This window comes from Bubalus kerabau, chromosome 2 (genome assembly GCF_029407905.1).
Source record: "Bubalus kerabau isolate K-KA32 ecotype Philippines breed swamp buffalo chromosome 2, PCC_UOA_SB_1v2, whole genome shotgun sequence".
NCBI lineage: Eukaryota > Metazoa > Chordata > Mammalia > Artiodactyla > Bovidae > Bubalus > Bubalus kerabau.
The window spans coordinates 28,475,941-28,501,496 of record NC_073625.1 but is presented as its reverse complement, the minus strand read 5'-3'; the positions used below and the strand labels follow the sequence as shown (position 1 = coordinate 28,501,496).

Here is a 25,556-nt window from a genome sequence, read left to right as displayed (position 1 = left end):
CACACATATGCAGTCATTGGGAAGATGGCATTTCTAGATCTGATGAGAATATGGACTTGGCAGAGCACAGGGAATATGGAGAGGGAGCTGGCACAGGCCAGGTAGACACACCTGCCTGTACCCGGGCACCTAGACGCTCAGGAGATCTCTCAGATGCGTCAACCTTGCTGGGTCCCTCCTCTACCTGAAGTTGGCATATAGCCATCCCTGTGCTTGTACTTCTGCAGTAATTGCGTTATTGCCCCCAAATTACTCTTCCTAATTATTTGTCCCTCTTGTACACCCGCACCAAGGGTATGGACTGGTCCTCATGAGGCTGGGCTTGGCCACGTGGTTGGCTTTGGCAAACAGGAGATGGAAGTCAGGCTCCATGTGCCACTTCTGCACACTGGCCCGGGGAGGCACTGCCTGGTGTGGCCTCTGCCAACTGCTCTTCCGATCTGGGAGGGTCTGCTGCTCAGGAGAATAGGAGACAAATGGAGCCTAGCTAGATCCAACCTGAAGCTTACAGCCAGCCCGCTAGCCTCAGTCAAGACGGGTTGATTTTCAGATAACCCACAGAAGAGTGTGAGTGAAAAAGGAGTGCTACCGCAGTTCACTAAAGTTGCGGTGGGCTGTACTGTATCGCTAACTGATATATCTGGTGGACTATCTACAGTCAAGAAACATTTTCTAACCCATCTAGGCTCGTGAACCTAGATGTAAAAAGTCTCTTGCCTTCCCTTTTCTTGAGTTATGGTAAATTAAAGCAGGCTTTTGAACTCCCCCAAAATTAGCTCAGTAATATCCTTTTCTACCTAATCAACATCCATGTTAAGATCTTGCAGTCATAAATCACCATCCTCTGCTGACCTTCACTATTCATCTTTATAAAACAGAGAAGGTAATACTTCTCAAATCTACCTTTTGGAATTCATTTATTCATTTGCTAGCTTGGTCAATTAACAGTCATTGAGAACCTATTATTTTTCTAGAATATACTGTGATGAATATGATAAAGTCCTTAATGACAAAGGTCTCTGACCTACTAGGTACTATAGAAAAAAATGTTACTTTCCCATGTAATCAACACAGTAATGAAGTTAAGTTCTTAATAATATAGGTATACAGTGGAGAATATGTCAAGTAGAAGAGCAATATTTGAGTTGAACCTTAAAGGATTAGGGGAAGGGGAGGGAGCCAAGGTTATATTTGCATAGGCAGAAAAAAATAATAGCTTTATACCGGATAAAGCTGTGAAAACAAACTAAACCAAGCAATCAAAGTTAATGTAACCTATAATGGCACAAATAACTTCTTCCACCTCCGCATCCGAGGCACTGAGAACAACTAGAATTACTTATATGGCATTTTTGACTATAAGTGCTTAGCCCAACCCTAATCAAGAAGGAAAAGAAGACAGATCTCAGTTGACAGACAGTCCACAAAAATAACTGGCCCCGTGCTCTTCAGAAGAGTCAGTGTCACAGAAAACAAAGGAATGTTTATTGAGGAAGTGCCCCAGGTTAAAGGAGATTGAAATCATGACAACTGAATGCATTTGCTGTATAGAATATTATTGAGATAACTGGCAAAATGAGTAAATTATATAGAGTGTCTCATAGTATTGTGTTAATGCTAATTTCCTGATTTTTAAAGTTGTGCTGGGGTTGCAAAGAGCATGTCTTTGCTTTGCAGTAAACACTAAAGTATTTAGAAGAAAACAGCTAAAAAATGTGCATGAATGTGTGGGATGGGTAAAGTAAATGTGGTAAAATATGAATATTTGAGTAATCTGCGTAAATGGCATAAGGGAATTTTTGTGCAATTCTTGCAACTTTTATGAGAGCCTGAAGTTATGTCAAAATAAAGCAAAGCCTGAAGTTATGTCAAAATAAAGCAAAGCAGAACAAGGCCAAAGAATGAAAGAAAGGATTGAGCCTGTGTACTGAGATGACAGAATTAACGGTACTGAAGAGTACAACTCGTCATGGGTACCTGCTGAAGCTTGGATGACCAAAGGGTCTTTTATGTGCGTTGCAGATGCAGTGTATCTGTAGAGGTAGAATACTAACTTTCCTGCCTAAGAATAAAACCCATAAAACCTGAATATGCTCTTTGGATTGTACGTTGTCAATTTCCTGATTTTGATATTGTACTATAATGATGTCAGGCGTTACTACTGGTGGAGGCTGAATGAAAAGTATTTGATACCTCCCGTACATATTTTTTTTTGCAATTCCCTGTAAGTGTGTAATTATTTCAAAGTAAATTTTAAAAACTGCCTTTGTGAACTTTAGCTAAAAATAGAATAAATTTCATATACTTTTTCAACCTCATACTAATATGAATAACTTCATGTGCTGAGATTTTTATCTCTAAACAAGAGGTATACCTGTGGCGGATTCATTTCGATATTTGGCAAAACTAATACAATATTGTAAAGTTTAAAAATAAAATAAAATTAAAAAAAAAAGAATTTTAAAATTTATGTTAATAAACAATTTCAGCAGTTTTCAAATGTAGTATAAATTTCCAAAAGCCATTTCTCTAATATTCCCTTTTAAGGTGCCAAGATGCTCTCCTTGACCAAATTCTAACTAGGGTCCACTGAACTCTCTTCTTAACTAGGCCTCCAGCTTGACCTATAGAGACGTGAACAAACACTAACATGTTTCTAGCAGCTCAAGGCTGCATCCCTGGGAAGACGTTAGCCACCCCATGCTGCCAAAGAAATCCACTGTTTCAGCCAACACCTAGAGACTGGCCAGCGTCTCTCAGTCTCTCTGGGAAAAGAGGAGCTAAACTTCGACTTTTCAACAAGCACCAGTTAGCAAACCCTCGTGGATTTCACATGGATCAATCCCTATGCCTGCTTTTTGTAATATTTCATTTACCAGACTCTGTTCAGCAAGCCCCTGATCTCTCTAGACACACATTTTCTCTCTAAAATGCCCATTCACCTCTGCACACATAGAACTTGAGATCAATTCATGCTAGACTCTATGGCAAATTATTACAGGTTAAAATCTGTCCTTACCATTTTAACTAGTGTTCCACTTTGTTTATTTTTGGCAAAGGTTAAATTTTCTTTTTATTTGATCTGCAGCGACAGCAATCAAATTTGCGATAGAGGCATCAATGTTTGAGACAATCTCAAGCAAAACATCTAAAGACTTACTGTTATGGACCATCTCCCATGTGCACCAGACGTTCTGCATCTGTTTTTTCTCATCCATTGCTCATCAGAGCCCTGTGAAAAGAAAACAAGCAACAACGTAGAATGTGAACTCAGTGTGTCTATATCTGAGGCTCTTATTTGTTCTGTTAAGCTTGCCAAGTTGTGCAGTATAAGGCACTAACTTTCGAAGGCAGCTCAATATTACACAAACAGAGCAAATTCCAAGCATAATGAAAGGTTCTGACTTGATTTTTCATATCTGACTGCTAACAGTTTTTTAAGCCTCACCCCTGTCTCCTCCCTTTGTATATCTGGACAAGATGACATAAAAGTCTGGGTGCTCTCTCTTTTGGTACCAAGAGGAAGTTCATGCCACTCAAAAAACGCCCATCCCCAAGGGACTGGCAACCCACGCCAGTATATCTGCCTGGAGAAACCCATGGACAGAGGAGCTGGGGGGGGGGGCGGGGGCTACAGTCCATGGGGTCTCAAAGAGTCAGACACGACTGAGCATCTAACACTTCCACTTTCCTGCCATTCCAGCCACCATAGAAACCCCAGGCCAGGCTTTCTTCTTGTTTTCTCAAGCCTTTCTTTTTTTTTGGCTCATGCGGGATGTCCTCTCTTTCAAATGTCTTATAAACTGTTCACACCCTGTTGGTGTGTGAATGGTACCATCAGTCTTAATATCCAATCCAAATTTTTTCAGGGGCGTCATCTTATTCCTTGAGTGGCCATGACTATGCTGAATCATTTAAATGTTTAAATGCAAAATATATATATATATATTTTTTTTTTAAAGAGTGTTTTCAATTCACTTAATATTAAAATCATAAATACAACTTGTCTCTAGGGACTTCCATGGCAGTCCGGTGGTTAGGGCTCTGTGCTTCCATGGCATGGGGCATGGGTTCGATCCCTGGTGGGGAAACTAAGATCCCACATGCCATGTGGCATCGCCAAAAAAATTAAGTAGAAAGTAAAATAAAAAATAAAAACTGTATATTATTAAAAAGAAAACTTACATCTAAAATAGAGTCTACAATTAGTAGATATGTCTACAATTAGCAGATATGTAATTAACATCAATGTGCCAGAATTCACTGAATATGTTGATGCTGACAGTGTCCATATTGCCCAATAACTGGACAAATTTCAATTTTTGTCCTCAAAGATGCAAAGATTTCTGGTTTGTTAAAGTAGCTCGGAATGAGCTTCATGTGAAAATAACCCATTTACAAAAACACATTCAGTGTGTGTTTTCGCCTGGGGGAATATATATTTCTTCAGGGAGCTTAGCAATGGTTATGAAAACAATATAAAATCTGTCAGTATTCCATTATAACCTTAATTTATACCTTCATTCCTAATAAATATTTTGTACTCATTACTGACTTTTGACTTTGGATAAAGAAAACTTGAAATCATGAAATGGTGGCAACAATTTTCAGGTTTTTAAAAAATTTGCTTAATATTTCTTTGGAATAACATCTCTTCCAATAAAAAGAATAAAAAAAAAGTTCATTAAAAAAAAAAGCTAAAAGTACATAGCGTCAGGAAAATAATTCCTTCACATTCTATTAAACAAAGACAAATAAACTTTTATACAGTCCTTGTCTTGGCATTCTCATAAACGCACATTTTTTAATGATCAGGTTGAATGAGAAATTTAGTAGAAAGTAAAATTTTATACAGAAAGTTAGCTTCACATTTCAGTATTAACAGAAGTCTTGTAATAAATTCTCAGACCACATTCAAATAGGAATTCCCATAAAAGGAAATACCAGTGTTCAGAAGTAGTATAAGAGCCATTTGCTGTAATTTTCCCCTTATAATAGGAGACAGTTTTGACTACCTGTTCTTTATACACATGATGCAACAAATATGGATACTCTTCTGCTCAAGCACAGTGTGGAAAAGCCCTCAGTGAATGTCCCACCTAGTGTGAGTATTTAAATTACTATCCTCTAGTATATTTTTGAAGATTCAGCCACAGTATCTATATTAAACAATCTAAACAAATTCTATTCTCTCCTCTGAGAATTTATGTTATAAATCAGATCATATTCAAACACATATGCTTTGAGTGGGGTAAAGCAGTGTGAAAATAGCCAGAAAACATGTGTAAACGCTGTTCATGAGGGTGGAAAGTTTTAATGCTTTACTTCATTGCTGGACAGTGCAGCCGTCCAACAGGCCACTATTATTTATATGCAGCTATAAAGTCTACCAAGCCAAGTGCACCAAGGGAGATAGAAATACTATATATGAAGTCAATGAGAAGCCATGAATAATTTCCATTTACTCATTCAAAATTTTGTCAAGTAATTATTATCCATGTTTTAGATGTTTGAGAACAAACGGGGTACAAGGTACCGCAGCTCAAAGAACTAATAGTCTAGGAGACAGAAATCTGAAGGCCTTCTGCAGTGTCACATGATAAGTTCAGTGATGGAACTGTATACCCAATGCAAAAGAAATAGTTCACTTTGCTCTAATGGTTTAATAAAGAAACTGAGGAGGATTCTGAAGCTTGTGATACAAGAAAGGGAGTCAAGGAAGAGGTGAGAAGGGAGTGAGACATGATCAAGAGGGAAGTGAATGTTGAGAAATGGAAATATGAAAGCTCATGGTAAGACTCTGGATGATGCAATGAGCACACACAGCTGGCAGTGACTGCTGAGTGCTGAGACTGCTGACAGTGGGGGAGACCTAAGAAGGACAGATCTGGAGGTCCCCGCAGGCCACATTTCCTACATACGCATGGCGGGGAGGATGAATCAGTCAGGGTTTGGTGCCAGAACTAGAGAGAACTCCAGGTATCTTAAGCAGAAAGGTATTCAATACAGTAAGTTAGATATTTGCAAGATCTGTAGAAGGTGCAAGGAGTTTATTACTTTTTCAGAATTATCCACAAAACAACACAGAACAGAAAATAGAACTATTATCTCTGAGGCCAGCACACTGGAGTTTTGCTGGAAATAAGCTAAAACTGACTCCTCTGCCACCACTGTGTCTTAACATCCAAGAATCCTTGTAATAGCCATTGGCTGGTACTGGAGGAACTCAGTATTTCCATGAACTTGCTTGCCAGCAGCACCATCCAAAACCTTCAGGAAGATGGACTCTGCTCATTCCTGTCTTCCTAATTTCCCACGATTGCATCCATCAAGAATCCTAGTATGAAAAGAGTCTGAAGAGTGTACCTGTTAGCTCTACAACCTTCCCAGATACAGACAGGGTATAACGTAGTTAGAGCGAGCCAACACAGGGTATCCAGCCAAGACTATTAAGAATTGTATGCAAAGATCTTAGATATTTAAATTTTGTATTATCTCTTGTCAATATAAAAATACTGACATCATAACAAGGGCACACATTAAAATAGAAAAGTGTTACAAGTATTTTTCAGATTTGAGGGGTTATTGGTTGCTATGACAAGGAAGGGAAATTTCTATCTTATAGTTAATTGGGAAACCTTGGGGCTTCCCAGGTGTCTCAGTGGTAAAGAATCTGCCTGCCAACGCGGGAGATGTAGGCGACACGGGTTTGATCCCGGGTTGGAAAGATCCCCTAGAACAGGGCATGGCAAACCACTCCAGTATTCTTGCCTGGGAAATCCCATGGACAGAGGAGCCTGGCAGGCTATGGTGCATGGGGTTGCAAAGAGTCAGATACGACTGAGCATACACGCGAGAAAGTAGATTCTGAGAGCTCTAAAAAGAAGATCCTTGCTCTAAAAAGAAGATCCTTGGAAAACACAGGAGAATAATTATTTTTAGCCCTGGAGAAAAGTATAAAGGAAAGGAGCTGAAATGTAGAATGAAGAATTAAGAAAGTCGTAAGGATAGATCTGCCTGGTTTGAAAGGCTAAAGAAGGGAGGGTAACTGCCTCTCCAGCAGATATTCCATCCTAGGAGCTGGTGTTTATGCTCCCACAGATTAAATACTCAAAGTGGTCCATGGGAACTGGGATATGGAAAGTGTCAACACCATTTATAGAAAGAAGGTGTCCGTGGGAATGGAATGGTCAGCCTAGAAAAGCAGAAGTGAATGCCTCTGTGTGAGTCGAGCCCTGGGTAAGCAGAAGGGGATCCAGGGAACTCGCTAGAGAAGAATTCTCTCTGTGCAGGGGGAAAATTACAGGCAACTTGTCCAACACCTTGACTTCATTCACATACATTGCTTACTGCCCCTTGCTCTGATCTGAAAGTCACTAAGTCATCTTTGGGATAAAGAGGAAAAAAAAAAACCAAACTGACCTCTTGGTACTTTAATGCCAGGATGGGAAGGGAGTGAGAAGAGGAAATCCCCTATTATGAACATACGTTCACCTTTGGCTTTCTGAGTCTTTGCAACCCTATGGACTGCAGCCTGATGCCAGTGCCCAAGGAGTTCTCGTCTATGGACATACAACGTTCAAGTGTCCAGAAGGGAGCAGCTGTGAGTCAGATACTGGAGAACAAGGATTGAGTCTTGAGAGTCTGATGTCCTGCAAACAGCTCTATCTGCATCTCCTACAACTCAGAAGGAATCCAAGGAGGTTCAAAGATATTGCGGTTTCCCTGATGTCATAGTTAAATTATTCTGCCATATGCTCTACAAAGTAGGATTTACCCATGTCTTTGATAGGAAGGAAAGTCTGGCAAGTGTCTATTGAAATAGAAAGTGAAATTAGGAGGAGGACTCTCATCTCTCTGTTAGTTTCCTTGTGTAAATCCCAAAGAATGTCCACATGCAAAGGCAGCTATTTTATCCTAAATACCCCATGCTGATTTGATTTTTGTCGTCTTAGTCATGCTTCCATACACCTCCACTGGAGTGAAACACGATAGCCAAATACCCACAACGATCTGAGAGGAGTTTCACATGCATCTGGGTAGTACTGCGTGAACACAAGCACTGTGTCCTTTGAGTAACGGTCCTGCCTGATGGAGGCAATGCCCAAGTATTCAGTTGCTGCATCAGTGTTTGCGTCTATCAACCACTTCCTTAAAATACGCAAACACTCCCCTGCATCAGGGCTCCTCAACACATTTCATTCATTGTTCATGAATTTCTTACCAAAAACGTGTGCCGAATTCCTACTGTGGTACACAGAAGACCGAATTTGGTATGAAAAATGCCTCCATGGCTTTGTGTGTGACAGTCAGTCGTTCAGTCATGGCCTGACTCTTTGAAACACCAAGGACTGGATCCTGCCAGGCTCCTCTGTCCATGGAATTCTCCAGACAAGTGGATTGCCATTTCCTTCTCCAGGGGATCTTCCCGATCCAGGGATTAAACCCAGGTCTTCTGGTTTCCCTGGTGTCTCAGACAGTAAAGAATCTGCCTGTAATGCGGGAGACCTTGATTTGATCCATGGCTTGGGAAGTTCCCCTAGAGAAGGGAATGGCTACCCAGTCCAGTAGAAATGTCTGGAGAATTCCATGGACAGAGGAGCCTGACAGGCTATAGTCCATGGGTTGCAGAGAGTCAGACATGGCTGAGCGACTTTCACTTTCACTTCTGCATTGCAGGCAGATTCTTTACCATCTGAGCCACCTAGGGAAGAGAAATAAGGAAGGTATAAAATAGCTCTTAGATAAGGAGGATAATGAATGATAAACATCACAATGAAAATGCAGAAGGAACTGATACTTCCACTTAGAAAAACTAAGAGAGCTTGCATATCTTTGAAACCAGGAGGATTTGTTGTTGTTCAGTTGCTCAGTCATGTCTGACTCTTCGCAACCCCATGGAATGCAGCACACCAGGCTTTCCTGTCCTTCACCATCTCCTGGAGCTTGCTCAAACTCATGTCCATTGAGCCAGTGATGCCATCCAACCATCTTGTCCTCATTCATCCCCTTTCCCTCCTGCCTTCAATCTTTCCCAGTATCAGGGTCTTTTCTAATGAGTTGGCTCTTCACATCAGGTGGGCAAAGTACTGGAGTTTCGGTTTCAGCATCAGTCTTTCCAATGAATATTCAGGACTGATTTCCTTTAGGATTGATTGGTTCGATCTCCTTGCTGTCCAAGGGACTCTCAAGAGTCTTCTCTGACATCGCAGTTCAAAAATATCAATTCTTTGGGGCTCAGCCTTCTTTATGGTCCGACTCTCACATCCATACATGACTACTGGAAAAAACATAGCTTTGACTAGACAGACCTTTGCCAGCAAAGTAATGTCTCTGCTTTTTAATATGCTGTCCAGGTTCGTCACCGCTTTTCTTCCAAGGACCAAGCGTCTTTTGTGAGGATGGGCAACATTTAAACAGGCACAAGTATAAGACTTTGCAGATTCAAGAAGAACATGAGTCTTTCCGGGGAAGAGTGAATTACTCATTTGGCTGGTGGGTAGGACACAGGAAAAAGCAACCGTGAAGCCTTTTGGAATGTTTGCAGGTAGCTTTGTTTGTTGCTGTTAGGTGCCCAGAGTAAACAATTGTGTGGCATCATTTAATGATGCTTCAACAACATCTCTGACAACAGCCAAGCACAAAACCTTTCAACATAAGCCATGTAATCTGACCTAGTGTTAGAGGCATTTCAGAGCCAAATTCCTATGCCAGTATGCGGTGTTGCCATACTGTGCTGGGGTGAGAATTTGGGTCAACAGGAGTCTAGCTTTCTCAAATCACAACCACCTTTGCATACTGCTATAGCATCCTGAGCTGAAACTGAGCCTCAGAGAGGATAAGAGAGCAAACAAAAGCAAGACCTTTAAAGTCAGACTGCTTATATTTCAGGTCTGGTTCACCTCATTGGGTGTGTGGTCCTGAATAAGTCACCTACTTTTCCTTTAATCTTAGATTAAAAGAAAGACAACTGCACCTTATTCATGAGATCATTATGATAAATAAATGAATCAACAGATATAAAGCAACTGGTACAGAGTAAGAGGTCAGTGAATGCTAGCTATGATCATGGTGCCTGTGGTTTGGCAGACACTTCAAATAGAAATGGGGTAGCTAGACCTACTTGGCAATTCCCAATATCAGATGAAATCTAAATTTGTTTTATTTCCAGGAGCAGCACTTAGATTAAATGCTGTCGCCTGAAGCTCTGATCATTACTTCTCTGGTTACCGTGCTTCTCCAGATAGTTTTAAAGACAAACTTGGAAAAAAGATTCAGTGTCCAAAAGATACGCACACTAATAATGAGCATAGTATTGGTCCAAAGTTCAGGGGCCATAGTAGGGGGTCAGTATCCTTGTTTTACTTAAGACATCAACAGAAAATTTTTTTCTTGTATGACACCAAATGTCTTAGATATTCTTTAAATTTACATTTAAAACCTGCCTTGACTACCCCCTCAAGCCATACACATACACTAAAAGTAAGAGCGTACATCCTCTTATTTTGGTATATCCATACAATGAAATTCTATGTAGCTAATTCGGCTGGCTAGCTCAGTTGGTTAGAGTGTAGCACAAGTAACACCAAGGTCATGGTTTGATCCCCATATGGGCCAGTTTGTATGGTGAATTTGAAGCTATTTTGGGGCTTTCCAGGTGGCTTAGTGGTAAAGAATCTGCCTGCCAAGGCAGTAGAAGCAGATTCGATCCCTGGGTTGCAAAGATCCCTTGGAGAAGGAAATGGCAACCCACTACAGTATTCTTGTCTGGAAAATCTCATGAATATAGGAGCGTGAGAGGCTACAGTTCGTGGGGTCGCAAAGAGTTGGACATGACTTAGCAGCTAAACAATTTTTAATTAGCTGCTTAGAATTTCATTTTATGTATATACCATAATTTAACAACTTTTTCTGTTGACATCTGATTTATTTCCATTATTCTGCTGGGGACTTCCCTGGCGGCTCAGTGGTTAAAGCGTCTGCCTGGAAGGCGGGAGACCTGGGTTCGATCCCTGGGTCAGGAAGATTCCCCTGGAGAAGGAAATGGCAGCCCACTCCAGTACTCTTGCCTGGAGAATCCCATGGATGGAGGAGCCTGGTATATATGCAAAAAAAAAAAAATGAGTTGTTTATTAGACTTCATAGAAAAGCATCTTCATATTTAACTTATATTATTAGGACTTGAGACACAGGCAAGTAAGACCTTTGCAGCTAATATTTTATTCCTTGTGCAGGACTTTTTGAAAAGGCTTAGAATTTTCTAATTTTAGATGAAAGATACTATTATTTGCTATTTATCTTTAAAGTGAAGTTCTAATGAACTGTATGTGGAATAAATAAGTAATCTGAAGGTGAAGGAGCATCACCAACAAGGTTCCTGGTATTCTCGTGAAGTTAAATACTCTTAACTGATGCTCTTTCCCCTCTCTGTTTTTTTTTTAAACTGCAGCTTTTGCACAGGGAAGAGAAGGGAGCTCCAATCAAATCCTTCACCTTTTCTCCTCTTGGAGCTCAATGCTCAGCCATTTGGACCCAGGCAGAAAAAATTGGGAACAGGGACAATGATCTTAATGTGTTCTTTTGTCCCTGAATTAGGAGGAGATTTAATAAAATCCCTTCTATCCTTTGTTTACCTGTCATGTTAAACCACTGTAATATTTCGTCTCCATGATTACAGAACTGAGAATTATGGAACACAGTGGCAGGCCTGGTAATGTTTAAGCTGAAAAATGTATTACATAGGAAGTATAGCCAACATTTTATGACTATAAATGGAATATAACCTGCAAAAATTGTAAATCACTATGTTGTACACCTGAAACATATACATCAACTCAATTAAAAAAAGTTTTAAAAAATGTATTATGTGGATGAGCAAAGAAAAGTTGCTTCTTCTAAGTTGCCAAGAAACCACAAAGTATAGAGCTCAAGGACTTTAGGTTTTTCAATGTCCTATTCAGTAACTTAAGAACTTTGACATTTTTGGAAAATATGGACATCTAATATGGTCAATGGACTCCCCGGTCCTTTTAAAGTGTTTTAAGTGCAAACCTATCAGCTCTATGTTTTCTTTAGCTAAATTCCCCATGACAGAGAGTCCTCATTTTTTCATCACATACCCGCTCAAGTCCTATCATTCTTATGCTTGGAAATCAAAGAATGCTAGAGTGAAAGGTCCTATCCCATTCAGTATTTCAGCAAGACTCATCTTAAAACGGGAAAGTGGGCACTAAGCATATTAAAATTTTAAAGGAACATTTAACTGGGTTGCAAGTCCATGAGAGTAAGAATTTGTCTTATTCATCAGTGAATCCCCAGTGATACAATGTTGGGAATACAATACTCAAATAATAATTGAAGAAGGTAGATGCCTCTGTCCAAAGTCACAGCGTCAAGAGTTGGTGGCACAATCAGGATGAGCCCAGCATCTACTCACCACCAGCCAAGGATTCTGCCACTGATTTCTCCTTTCCTGGTTGTCTTTTACTTGAAGGGAAAAAGAATCTTTTTTTTTTTTTTTTTGTCCCCATATTAAAAAAATATTCTAAACATTTTTACAAATATTAGCTAAAATGGTCTACTTGAAATTCAGTTTCCTTTAGACTCCCAGGTAGACATCCCCAGGATAGTAAACACAAGTATCCCAATTATAATAAATGATTAACAAAGAACTTAAAAATCAGGAGGAAATTAAACAAACATATACAACAACTGTGCCATAGATTTGAGAGAAAGGGAAAAAGAAAGAATGAAAAAAAATTAAAAAGAAAGGAAACAAGCATAAAATTGTGGTTTCTCCTCTAACTTTGTTTCACTCTGTGTTGGATGGTATTGGAAATACACACAGTACTAAGGGAAAAAAACAAAAATTGCCAAGGCTCCACACTGACTTGAAGACAAATCCTCCCTAGGGGATACAGGGATTCTTGGTAGAGAACACTTAACACAATCTCAGAAAAGAGAAAATTCAAGTTAATCAAAACTCTACTCAGCAGGCTTCCCCGGTAGCTCAGTGGTAAAGAATCAGCCTGTCAATGCCAGGGACACGGGTTTGAACCCTGATCCGGGAAGATCCCACACGCCAGGGAGCAACTAATCCTATGTACCACATCTACTGAGCCCATGGGTCGCAACTACTGAAGCCTGAACACCTGAGAACCCGTGCTCCGCAATAACAGAGGCCACAGCACCAAGAAGCTGGCACACTAGCTCTGCCCACATAGCACCAGGACAGAGAAATCCATGGTTCAGAAAGACAAACAGGTTTCTGGAGAAGAGGCTGAGGGTATCAGGATTCCAGTTTCAGCTCAGACATGTGAAGAGTTGTCACCCTTTGCCCTTATAACAAGAAAAAGTAAGTTGAACAAACTGAAAACTGTTACAACTTAAAATGTACAGCATATGCATTACAGGCAGTTCTTTAAAAGACAGAGTTACTACAGGACCCAGCAATTCTACTCTTTGATCTATACCCAAGAGAAATGAAAATATGTCCTTACAAATATGCGTACATGATATTCACAGTTACATTTTCCATCTCAGCAAAAAGTGTGAACAACCCAACTTTTCTTTAACTGATCAATAGATCAATAAAAAAGCAGTAAAACCACACAATGGAATTATTTGGCAATAAAAAGGATGAATTCTGATATAAGTTATAACATGATGAACCTTGAAAAATTATGCTAAGTATAAAGTAGTCATAAAAAACCACATAATGTATGATCCTTTTATATAAAATGTCCAGAATTGGCAAATTCATAGGTAGAAAGTATGGCTAGATTAATTACAGTCGCTTAAGCCTACAGAAGAAGTTATGACCAACCTAGATAACATATTGAAAAGCAGAGACATTACTTTGCCAACAAAGGTCCTTCTAATCAAGGCTATGGTTTTTCCAGTGGTCATGTATGGATGTGAGAGTTGGACTGTGAAGAAAGCTGAGCGCCGAAGAATTGATGCTTTTGAACTGTGGTGTTGGAGAAGACTCTTGAGAGTCCCTTGGACTGCAAGGAGATCCAACCAGTCCATTCTGAAGGAGATCAGCCCTGGGATTTCTTTGGAAGGAATGATGCTAAAGCTGAAACTCCAGTACTTTGGCCACCTCATGCCAAGAGTTGACTCACTGGAAAAGACTCTGATGGGAGGGATTGGGGGCAGGAGGAAAAGGGGATGACAGAGGATGAGATGCCTGGATGGCATCACCGACTTAATGGATGTGAGTCTGAGTGAATTCCGGGAGATGGTGATAGACAGGGAGGCCTGGCGTGCTTCGATTCATGGGGTTGCAAAGAGTCGGACACGACTGAGCGACTGAACTGAACTGAACTGAACTGAAGCCTACACATGTTGACTTGGGGGCTTTCCAGGTGGCACTAGTGGTAAAGAACTCTCCTGTCAATGCAAGAAATGCAAGAGACGAAGGTTCGATCCCTGGGTCAGGAAGACCCCATGGAGGAGGGCATGGCAACCCACTCTAGTATTCTTGCCTGGAGAATAGCATTGACCAGAGAAGCCTGATTGGCTACAGCCCATGGGGTCACAAAGAGTCAGACAGGACTGAAGTGACTTAACACTCATGCAAGGCTATAGAAAATACAATGATTGGGAGAAGGTGTGATAACCAGAGATGACAAGGTTGTCTTTAAAGGGTGATGAAAATGCTCTAAAATTGTTTGTGGTGATAGATGTCCAAGGATGTGTGTACTAAAAACCATCATTGGGCACTTGAAGATGGGTGTATTTTATGGTATGTGCTGCTGCTGCTGCTGCTAAGTCGCTTCAGTCGTGTCCGACTCTGTGCAACCCCATAGACAGCAGCCCACCAGGCCCCGCCATCCCTGGGATTCTCCAGGCAAGAACACTGGAGTGGGTTGCCATTTCCTTCTCCAATGTGTGAAAGTGAAAAGTGAAAGGGAAGTCGCTCAGTCGTGTCCGACCCCTAGCGACCCCATGGACTGCAGCCTACCAGGCTCCTCTGTCCATGGGATTTTCTAGGCAAAAGTACTGGAGTGGGGTGCCATTGCCTTCTCCGTACGGTATGTGAACTATACCTCAATGATGCTATTTTTTTTTAATATCAGAAAAATACTTGAAGAAAACAATTCTTTCAAAAGAAATTTCAAAAATTTGGGAAATCATGAATCATCATATTTTTAAATTAAGGAAATACAAATTCTTGAAAAAAAAAATCACATTATTTCAAAAAAGTCTCAGGTCTGTTTTGCTGTTTTTGAGTAATAAAAATAAGATTCCCAAATATTACTTTTCATTTTTACTATTATTTAGCTTTATCTTTCTTGTTCAATTTTAATTTACCTTTTATTTGTTGCTGAGAATCATTGAAATTTATTTTGAGGGATAATTTTAAATTTTTTTATGGTCACAAGATGATTTGAAGAGAAACAAAATAATGCTGTCTTTATTTTGAAATGTAATCCTTCTTCAGAGTAAATATGCATCCGGAATGACTCAACTTTTAAACAACTGCAGATCAAATCCAGGAACTGTATTTGAGAGGAGCCAGATCTCCACTCTGTAGGCCCTCTAAGGCTTTCAATCTACAGCCAGTGGTTACATTTCCTGCTGCTCTCAGCATCTTAAAATGGAAGAATTCCCCCTTCATATTTTTCGTAACAATTTACCTACCACAAAGCATACTTGTTTGGAGACTTCCTCAGTGACATTTCACAACAGTAAGAGTAAATTACAGATTGCTACTACTAAAACATTTCTTTCCTCTGGTTGGCCCAACAACTTTGCAACCATGGCTAGACTTTTTCCTTTTCATTACATTTTACTTCAACCTAACATTCACGTGAATTACCTGAATTTTTCTCTCCTTTTGGAAAAGGTTTGTATGTGTGCACTTTGCATCCTCCTGCACAGAGTCGGACACGACTGACGCGACTTAGCAGCAGCAGCAGCAGAAGAGTCGGCATCAGTGATTGGTCTCCTCGCATTCACAGATGGAGACTGTCTTTCATATCATCTGTACTTGATTAGGTCATGTGATGAAAGTTAAGCCAAAGCTGTGGTTGAAGAGCAGCCAAAACTTTCTTAAAAGCTGAGAACAAGTTTTGTTCAGAATGTCTGAGTTTCTGGAATGAATATCAAAAATAGCTACTCTGTGCATTACTAGGGAACTGCATTCCTTGCATTGTGAGAACTTGTGTTTTGGGAAAGGAGGGCCCCTAAGTTAAAAATGGTGTTTGAATCTATCCTCGTACATAAATTAGCATAGTTGCTCTCATTGCCTGGTGGGTGTCACACAGGCTTTGAGATCGTGAACTGTTCTGACATCTTCTACCAATGCTGCCTGAGAGAAAATGATCTTAATTCTTCTTATTCTAGCGTTCCCACATATAAAATACATATCATTTTACCTACTTGAGAGAATTGTCGGGATAATTCATTGAAACAGCATATATAAACTACCTAGCATTATGCTGAAAACACAAAGCAATTTTAATTGTGGAATTAAGGATACACATCTTAAATGTAGCAGCTAGAGATTCAATACACATTAGTTCTTTATTCTGCTTCTTTAACCATCTAATGCTATGGATCACAGAGCTCATTTGTATAAATTCAAGTGTGCATGCTCAGTCGCTTCAGCTGTGTGCGACCCTATGGACTGTAGCCTGCCCAGGTCCTCTGTCCATGGGATTCTCCAGGGCAAGAATGCCAGAGTGGGCTGCCATGCCCTCCTCCAGGATATTGTCCCGACCCAGGAATCAAACCCATGGCATCTCCTGCGTACTCTGCATCACAGGCAGATTCTTTACTACTGAGATACCTGGGAAGCCCCAAATTCAAGAATATATAACCCCAAATTGATTCATATTACATAATACTTTGGGTATGGCAATTGTATGTTTTGTGATAAAGAGGAGAGATTACTCTTTAAGTGCAATTTTAAGAAAGTTATTCCAAAATAAAACCAGTAAATTTCTGGCTAACATAATAAAACATCAGATTTTTATTTGAAGAGATGAGAATTTGTAAGATTATTTTCACAGATTGGCATGAATTATTAAAACTAGAATATTAATTTACACTTTTTATATATTTTATGGTAAAAATTTTATACCTCTTAAGCAATTCTAAATTGATTCTTACAATGTAATAAATATTTCAGCACCTACTATGTTCTAGGCAGTTTTTAAGTCTTAAATACATCAGTGAACAAAACAAATATATCACCTTTAAAGAGTATATATCCCAAAGGAAGGAAGATAAACAATAAGTTCATAAATAAAAATAAATAATCTGTATATTGGGATTTTCGGGAGAATGGATACATGTATATGTATTGCTGAGTCCCTTTTCAGTCCACCTGAAATTGTTATAACATTGCTAACTGGCTATCCCCCAATACAAAATAAAAAGTTTTTTTTTTTTTAAAAAAGGTTCCTGGATAGTATGTTTAAAAGTGGGGATTGTTTGGAAAATGAAAAATACAATAAGGCAAAGAGAATTAAAAGTTCAATGATAGTGCAATTTTTATCAGGTGGTCAGAGTAGGCTTTATTCAGAAGGATTTTAAGCGAAACCTCTTAAAGGATGTGAGGGATTTAGACATGAGTCACTAAAGAAAGATACATGCAAGAAAAAATGGCCGGTGCAAAGACCCAAGGACAGGGATGTGCCTGGCACATATGAAGAACAGCAAGGAACCAGTGCATCTGGAAGAATGAAGAGGAACTTTCACTCAATGTGCTCAAAGAGGTATTAGAGATACTTCATCATGTAGGAACTTGAGGCCTTTGCAAGGCTCTGGGCTTTTACTCCAAGAGAAATTAGAAGAGTTTTGAATAGAGTGACCCTACTCTTACCTACATTCAGAAGGAATACTGGCTCATGTGTTGAGAACAGACACTCTGAAGAAATGAGTAGAAACATGGAGACCATTACACGAGGTCAGTGAAGTCAAGGAAAATGACATCGCCTTTAAAAAAGTAGCAAGAAGGTGGTGAGAGTCTAGATCCAGGATATATTCTGAAGCCTAGATGATTTCCTGGTATAACAGATGTGGGATGTGAAATAAAGAGAGAAATCAAAGATGATTTCTAAGTTCTTGACTGGAACAAGTGGACAGATGACATTTTCATCAATTATGATAAGAAAGGCTGCAATTTGACTAAGTTTGAAAGAGGTGGATGGAGATCAGGAGTTGAGTTCTAGGGTGTGTGATGCTTCATTTTATTAGTAATCCAGATGGAGATATCAAGGAGGAAATTAGGTATGTGACACCAAGTTTCAGGAGAGGGGTCTTGACTTTGGAAGTGACTTTTCAAGTTACTGGACTATGGGTGATTTTTAAAGGCATCAGAATGCAAAGATTATTGAGACAGTGAAGGCATGCAAAGAGTAGAGGACCAAAACCTAAGCTTAAGGTATTCTAACATTAAGAAGCAAAAGAGGAATGAATGAACCTGGAGGAAAACTGAAGAGAATGTAACTTTCTAAAAACCAAGTGGGGGGAGGTTTATGGAGAAAGGAATGCACAACTATATCAAATACTGCTATTAAGTCAAGAGATATGAAAACATCTTGTTTGGAGCATTGACATTAGATTTATCAATGTGGAGGTCATTGGTGATCTGTGACAAAGCAATTTTAGAGGAACACTAATGATCTGAAATGATCTGAAATCTGGATTCAATGTATTAAAAGAGAATGGGAAAAGAGCACTTAAGACAACAAAATTAAAAAAAAAAAATCCCTTTGGAATAGTTACACCACAAAAGATAATAAGTGAGCAGTAAAGAATTTTAACAATTGGTAAAATAACAGTAGCAGTGGTAAGGATTTGGTGGAAAAGGGAAGGCCAATGACACAGCACACAGAGAGAACTGCTTTCTTAAAAAAGATAAAGAGTGAAAGGCTTTCATGCATACATAGACCATCAATATTCTATGGTTTTGGGCAGGAAGGTAAAGTTTATGGGCAGAAAAAGATGAGTATATGTTCTAACAAGGTTCTGTAGAAACTTACTTCTATTTGCCTGAATTTTCTCAATGAAAGTGAAAGTTAAAGTGTTAGTCACTCAGTCGTCTTGGACTCTTTGCAACCCCATGAACCACAGGCCATCAGGCTCCTCTGTCCATGAAACTCTTCAGGCAAGAATACTGGAGTGGGTTGCCATGCCCTTCTGCAGGGGTACTTCCCAACCCAGGGATCAAACCTAGGTCTTCCACATTGCAGAGAGATAATTTCCCGTCTGAATGACCAGGGAAGCCCTTTCTCAATGAAGTAAGAAGCAAGATCATTAGCTGAAGAGTCCTGATGGGGGAGAAGAATTGAAGACTGAGAAGAAAGGAGAAGATACACAACAGTCATCTAGATGTTCGGATTGACTAGCAAGGATAATATAATCCCTGGACATGTCAGGGACCTAGTTGATATCTTTAGTCGTGAATCAAATGCATATGAATTAAAAATGAGACTGTTTAATGTGGCTGTGCTTTTTACCCACTCACATTCAGTTGCTTGAATGCAGACGTGAAGCAAACGGAGGTTGAATTCAACCAAGGTGGTGGCTTCATCTTAGCTATTAGAAACTGAATTACTAGTTTCCTATGGCTCCTCTAACAAATGACCACCAGCACGGTTCACGGGAGACAACAAGAACGTTTCCTTTCACGGTTCTCGAGGCCGGAAGGCCAAAGCGGCAGTCACCGTGTGGTGGAGCGGCGCGCCCCCTAGAGGAGGATCCACTGTTTGCCTCTTCACCTCGGGAAGAGGTGCCGCACTCTTGCTTGCTTGTGGCTGCATCAGTCCCAGCTCTGCCATCATGGCCACAGTGCCTTCTTGGCTTCTGTGTGTCAAATCTGCCCCTTAAACTGCCCCCTGCAGTTTCCCTCTTGTAAGAATTCACGGGATTGCATTCAAAACCCACACAGAAAAGCCAGGATAATCTCTCCATCTCAAGACGAAGAGGTTCATTAATTTAACTGCATCTCCAGCTTCCTTTTTGATATTTGAATATACACAGGTTCAGCGATTTAGGATATGGAATTTTGTGTGTGTGTGTGGAGCCACTATTCAGCTCACCATACTGAGCATGTATTCAGGAAGAGCTTATAACAGTTGATCATGGAATCTAGCTTAGGTAGAACTGTGATAGATTACATGAACTGGAACTAAAAAGGGAGATGGTCATGGAATGGTAGTTTGCAGGTAGAAATAATATGTTTATATGTATTGGTAGTTGCAAGGTGTAGCACATGCCTAAGGTTGGGTGAAGAAAAATGCTATTGGAGAAGAGAAAGTCAAGAAACTGAGAAAACACACAGCTGGAGCCATCACATTTAGATATACTGGAACGTAAAAAATTGAGATAGAAGTAGAGTAAATATATAGATAGAAATAGTAAACAGAAAAATAAATGAAAATAGCATTGAGTTAAATTCATACTGTTCACTCTATGTGTGCTTAAAATTCTGATGTAAAATCATCTCATTCTCCAGATAGTTAAATAATGCCACTTAAGTTAAAAAAAAAAAAAAAAAACTAACAAAATCCAATTATCATTGGCAGGATTTTTCTAACAGGTATCTTATGCCCTCCTGTGTTCTTAGGTACAGGACAATATAGCCTGGAATCACCGTTACAGATGTGTTTGTCCTTATATGTTAGAATGTGATGGATGCTTCCACGGTCTATCAGCGTGTCTAGAAATGTTTATTTTTTCTTTTTGCTCTAGACAGTTCTGTTTTTTAATGCTTGTGTCTTCTATTTATACTTTCTGTCACCTTTCGTGCTGTTTGGCTGTCATCTGTCACTAAATTTTGCTGTTAGTGGGCTTTTAAGCTCTTGCATTCCAATTTGTAGTTTATAAAATGTCTTAGGTAGGGCAAATAGAGAGACAAGCTAATTATCATTGTGTCCTAAAAATGAGGAATGTGACTGAATGAGATACTCTGCTTCTGAATAAAGTTTATATACTGCAAAGTCTGTAACAGATAGCCCGTCTTGTATGGCTATTTCTCATTTTTATTTGTGCTGTGGATGTCTGAAAATTTACTATTAGATGTCTATTCTGACACCATACATATGAACACTAGTAAATTTCCATTGAAATTAAAGGAGTAGATACCAATAGAGACATGCAAAAATAGTGTATGTATCAGTACAAGTCCTGTCTGGAAACAGCTCATTGAAACTGGGTATTCTGAGAGAGTTTAATAGAAAACTACAGACACAGCTCAGAGATATTGTGGGTTTCATTCCATATCACCACAATAAAGTAAATATTGTAATAAAGTGAGTCCCAAGAATTTTTTTAGTTTCCCAGCACATATAAAAGTCATGTTCAAACTTTACTATAATCTATTAAGCATGCAATAGCATTGTGTCTAACAAAATACTTTAAAAAAATGGAAAAGAAAATTAATTAAAATAGTAACACCAAAGATCACTGATTACAGATCACCACAAAAAATACAGTAATAGTGAAAAAGGGTTTGAAATACTGAGTGAATTACCAATATGTGACATGGAGACATGAAGTGCGTAAATGCTGCTGGAAAAACTGGCCCCTATAGATGTGTCTGATGCAGGGTTGCACAAACCTTCAATTTATAAAAAAACATAATGTCTGCAATGCACGATACAGTGAGGCACAATAAAACAAGCTGTGTCTGTAGTTACAAAGCTACAGACAAGGTTTAAGAGAAGTTACAAAGGATCGCGGGATACCTGGGGCTAGCAGCAGGAAGTTGTTTCTAGGGCTAGGTCTGAAGGGGCAAAGAGGAGACAAAATCCGAGGCGCCTCTAAAGCTGCCTGAGAGGAGCTATGGTTTTTCCTGGATGTGCAGAGTTAGCCCATGGATACCTAGCAGTGAGAAAGCCAGAGCAATAAAGAGCCTGACCTCACTTTCCTTCCACCATGATTTCCTACTGATGCCTCCCATTAGCCAAGTTCAATCAGAAATCAGGAAGCAAGTTCTCTGCTTCAGTTTGTATCCTTGGACCCTTAGGGGTAGAAAGCAGACAGACCTGGGTGGGGGACGGATATGGAAGGGCAATCAGAAGAAATCCAACATATTTACAAGAAAATCTGAACTAGCCTCATCAAAAGAGCAGTGTTATATGTGGTGGTTTCCATCAGTGGTGGTATACATATTTTGCTAATATAATTATAAAGGCATGTCATCTCTTTTGGATTTCCTAAAAGTAAATTATCTCTAAACTGAGAAACGGTCTCAGAAATAAGGTTAACAACAAAAATGGTTGCTGATGCCAATTATGTCAAGGCAGAAGTTAGGATTATTATTTTACTACCTATAAAGTCTAAAAAAATACCAGCCAACAAACTGACCTATACCAGCATCAAAGAACTATTATTTTCATTAGTCATTTTAAATACAGAATTTATGAAAAATGCATAGGTGACCAAAATGATATGAAGATTCTCTGAGGGAAAAAAATGTTTTTTGTTTGCTGTTTGGTACTTATGGTAGATACTTCATTCAGTCTTTCTGGAAGGAAACATAAAGCTCACTTCATGAAGTGAGCTTTAACTCATGAAGTTATTAACTGGAGTAGTATGCCTTCCTATATAGCATATTCTTATTCAATCCAATCTTAAAATAGAAAAAGTCTGCATTCTGCGCTTGACAATATGTTTCTACTATTCATAGTTTACAGACCAGATGCGATTTTCTGACTTGCAAGTAATTAATGCAAGAATTATATAAACTTTATGAGGATATTTCAGAGCAAGTAATATATATAATATTTAGGCAAAAAAATATGAATAACAAAATCTTGTTAAAATGATCAAAGAAAGTCACATTTAAGATGCCTACATTCCAGAAGCATTCCATCTACCAAGGATAATTTATTTTCTCAATGTTATTTATCCTAAAAATATCTGAGAACACAGTCACCCTCCAATTATCTCTAAATTATTTTTTAAAATTTTGTTTCTATAATCAGAAGAAAAGTTCCGCATTCTATTCAACTCAATGAGAGATAACATTTTAGAATGCATGGCAAAAAGACCTAGCAAGAATACTGTAACTGCAGGCTAGGAAAAAGAGATAAACAAAATCTCATTATCTCTGGATAATGTATTGTTATTGTTGCAAGTGTTTCCAAACTCATAGACTCTGTTCCACATCCATTTTCTACAATTGAACAATTATGGTAAGGTCTCTTTTTATAACATTAAGTAAAAACAGAGGGTAATGATGCTAAATGAACCTAAATAGATGCTCATGTTCCTTTAATATTTTAAACTTTCAGTTTAAGAAAGATGTTGCATATTCCATCTATGTTTAGGCATTTTGTTAGGCATATCAAAATATAAAAATGAATGTGACACAATTAACCATCCATCCATACAAGTTTCTAACTTGAGGGCTTCCCAGCTGGTGCTCGTGTTAAAGAACCCTCCTGCCAGTGCAGGAGACGTGAGAGAAGTGGGTTTGATCCCTGGGTCGGGAAGATCCCCTGGAGGAGGGTATGGCAATCCACCCCAGTATTCTTACCTGGAGAATCCCATGGCCAGAGGAGCCTGGCAGGCTACAGTCCATACGGTATATTCAACTTTCTAATAACCTGCCCTATCTAGTACTATGTTGCGGGTAGAAGGTGTTGAGAAAAATGACACGGTCCTTTTCCAGAGGAACTTCAATCAGATAGGAGAAGAGCAGACAAGTAAATAACTTTGAGAAGTGCTAAGAGGCACACATGCACACAGTATTTTTTAGTGTTAAGGAGAAGCCCCTAATACTCTCTCTGAGGGGAGGTAATTTAGGGTGGGAGTCTGGTAGGTAAGCATGACAGGGTGAGTTAACAGTGGGACAAGGGCAAGTTGAGGGAAGCACAGGTGACTTTATACAGTAAGAAGCTACAGTGAAGTTGGATATTAATTGATCAGGATTCTTAAACAAAATCAAAGTTTTCAAAACAATAAATGTACTTTTAGTAATGTTCCTGATTTTAGAAAAGAAAAATGGGGTGGAATCTTTTTGAACAGAGACATCAACACCAATTAATGAGGAAAATCTTCTCTGGTAGGAGAAAGGGAAAATTTCGCTCAAATTGTTTGACCCTCTGAGATTTAGATTTGAAATTATTTTCTTGGACTCCAAAATCAGTGTGGACAGTGACTGTAGCTATGAAATTAAAACACACTTGCTCCTTGGAAGAAGAGCTATGATAAACCTAGACAGTGTATTAAAAAGCAGAGATATCACTTTGCCAACAAAGGTGCGTCTAGTCAAAGCTATGGCTTCTCCAATAGTCATGTATGGATGTGAGAGTTGGACCATAAAGAAGGCTGAGTGCCAAAGAACTGATGCTTTTGAACTATGGTACTGGAGAAGACTCTTGAGAGTCCTTTGACTGCAAGCAGATCAAACCAGTCAATCCTAAATTCACTGGAAGGACTGATGCTGAAGCTGAAGCTCCAATACTCTGGCTACCTGACATGAAGAGCTGACTCAGGAAAAGACCCTGATGCTGGGAAAGACTGAAGGCAGGAGAAGGGGGCAACAGAGGATGAGATAGTTGGATGGCATCACTAACTCAATGGACATGAGCTTGAGCAAACTCTGGGAAATAGTGAAGGACAGGGAAGCCTGGTGTGCAGAGAAAGAGTGATATGACTTCAGTGACTGAACAACCACCACAAAGAAGGAATTGCTTTTAAAAAATCTTAATAATGTTGTTGAGTAGAAATACATTTCAAGTAGGAACTGACATAAAGGGATTTGTAGGGATAAAGGAATATATTTATATGCTACTCATAATATTTAAAGTATTTTTGCTTTATAATAAAATTTTATTTTTATTACTAGTGCAGCTATTTATTTTGTTAAAAGAAAATGGCCCAGCCATGTTAAGTTTTGCTGCACAACGAAGTACAATGTGATGCAATTATAAGAAAAGAATGAGGATGCTCTTAACTAACTTGGTAACAACAGAATATAATGTGAAAAAAACAAGATGCAAAAGTGTTATTGTATAGCTCCCTTTGTTGAAGAAAAGAGAGATTCTAATATATATATCTCTCTCATGAAAGTGAAAAGTGTTAGTTGCTTAGTCGTGTCTGACTCTCTGCAATCCTATGGACTGTAACCCACCAGGCTCCTCTGTCCTTGGGATTTTCTAGGCAAGAATACTGGAGTGGGTTGCCATTTCCTCCTCCAGGGGATTTTCCTGACCCAGGGATTGAACCCACATCTCCTGTTACAGGCGGATTCTTTACCCACTGAGCTACTAGCAAAGTCCCTATATATATATATATCATATATATGTGCACTTACATGTATGTGTTTGTATATTAAATATATGTACCCACTTGTATTTTTTAAAAGAAACAATGGTTACCTAAAGGGAGACAGAGCAGGACAGGGTATTCAGGAGAAGGATGGAAGCATTAATTCTTTGAATGTATCTTGTTTTATACTTTAAGGTCATATAAGTACCTAATACATAATTAATAGTTAATTAGTATTACTAATAAATAATAAATTGCATAATTAATAAAAGATTAATTACATCAAAAGAAGGGAATTGACAGAGGACAAGATGGTTGGA

At 39.1% G+C, this 25,556-nt stretch overlaps 1 long non-coding RNA gene across 1 annotated transcript in view; it reads right to left on the bottom strand.

Moving 5' to 3' along the window:
• LOC129643146 (uncharacterized) overlaps positions 1-25,556 on the bottom strand; it is a 560,931-nt gene that overhangs the window by 121,485 nt on the left and 413,890 nt on the right. The window contains exon 12 of the long non-coding RNA XR_008710107.1: positions 3,161-3,232. This is a non-coding gene — a long non-coding RNA (uncharacterized LOC129643146). The remainder of the gene's footprint in view (positions 1-3,160; positions 3,233-25,556) is intronic.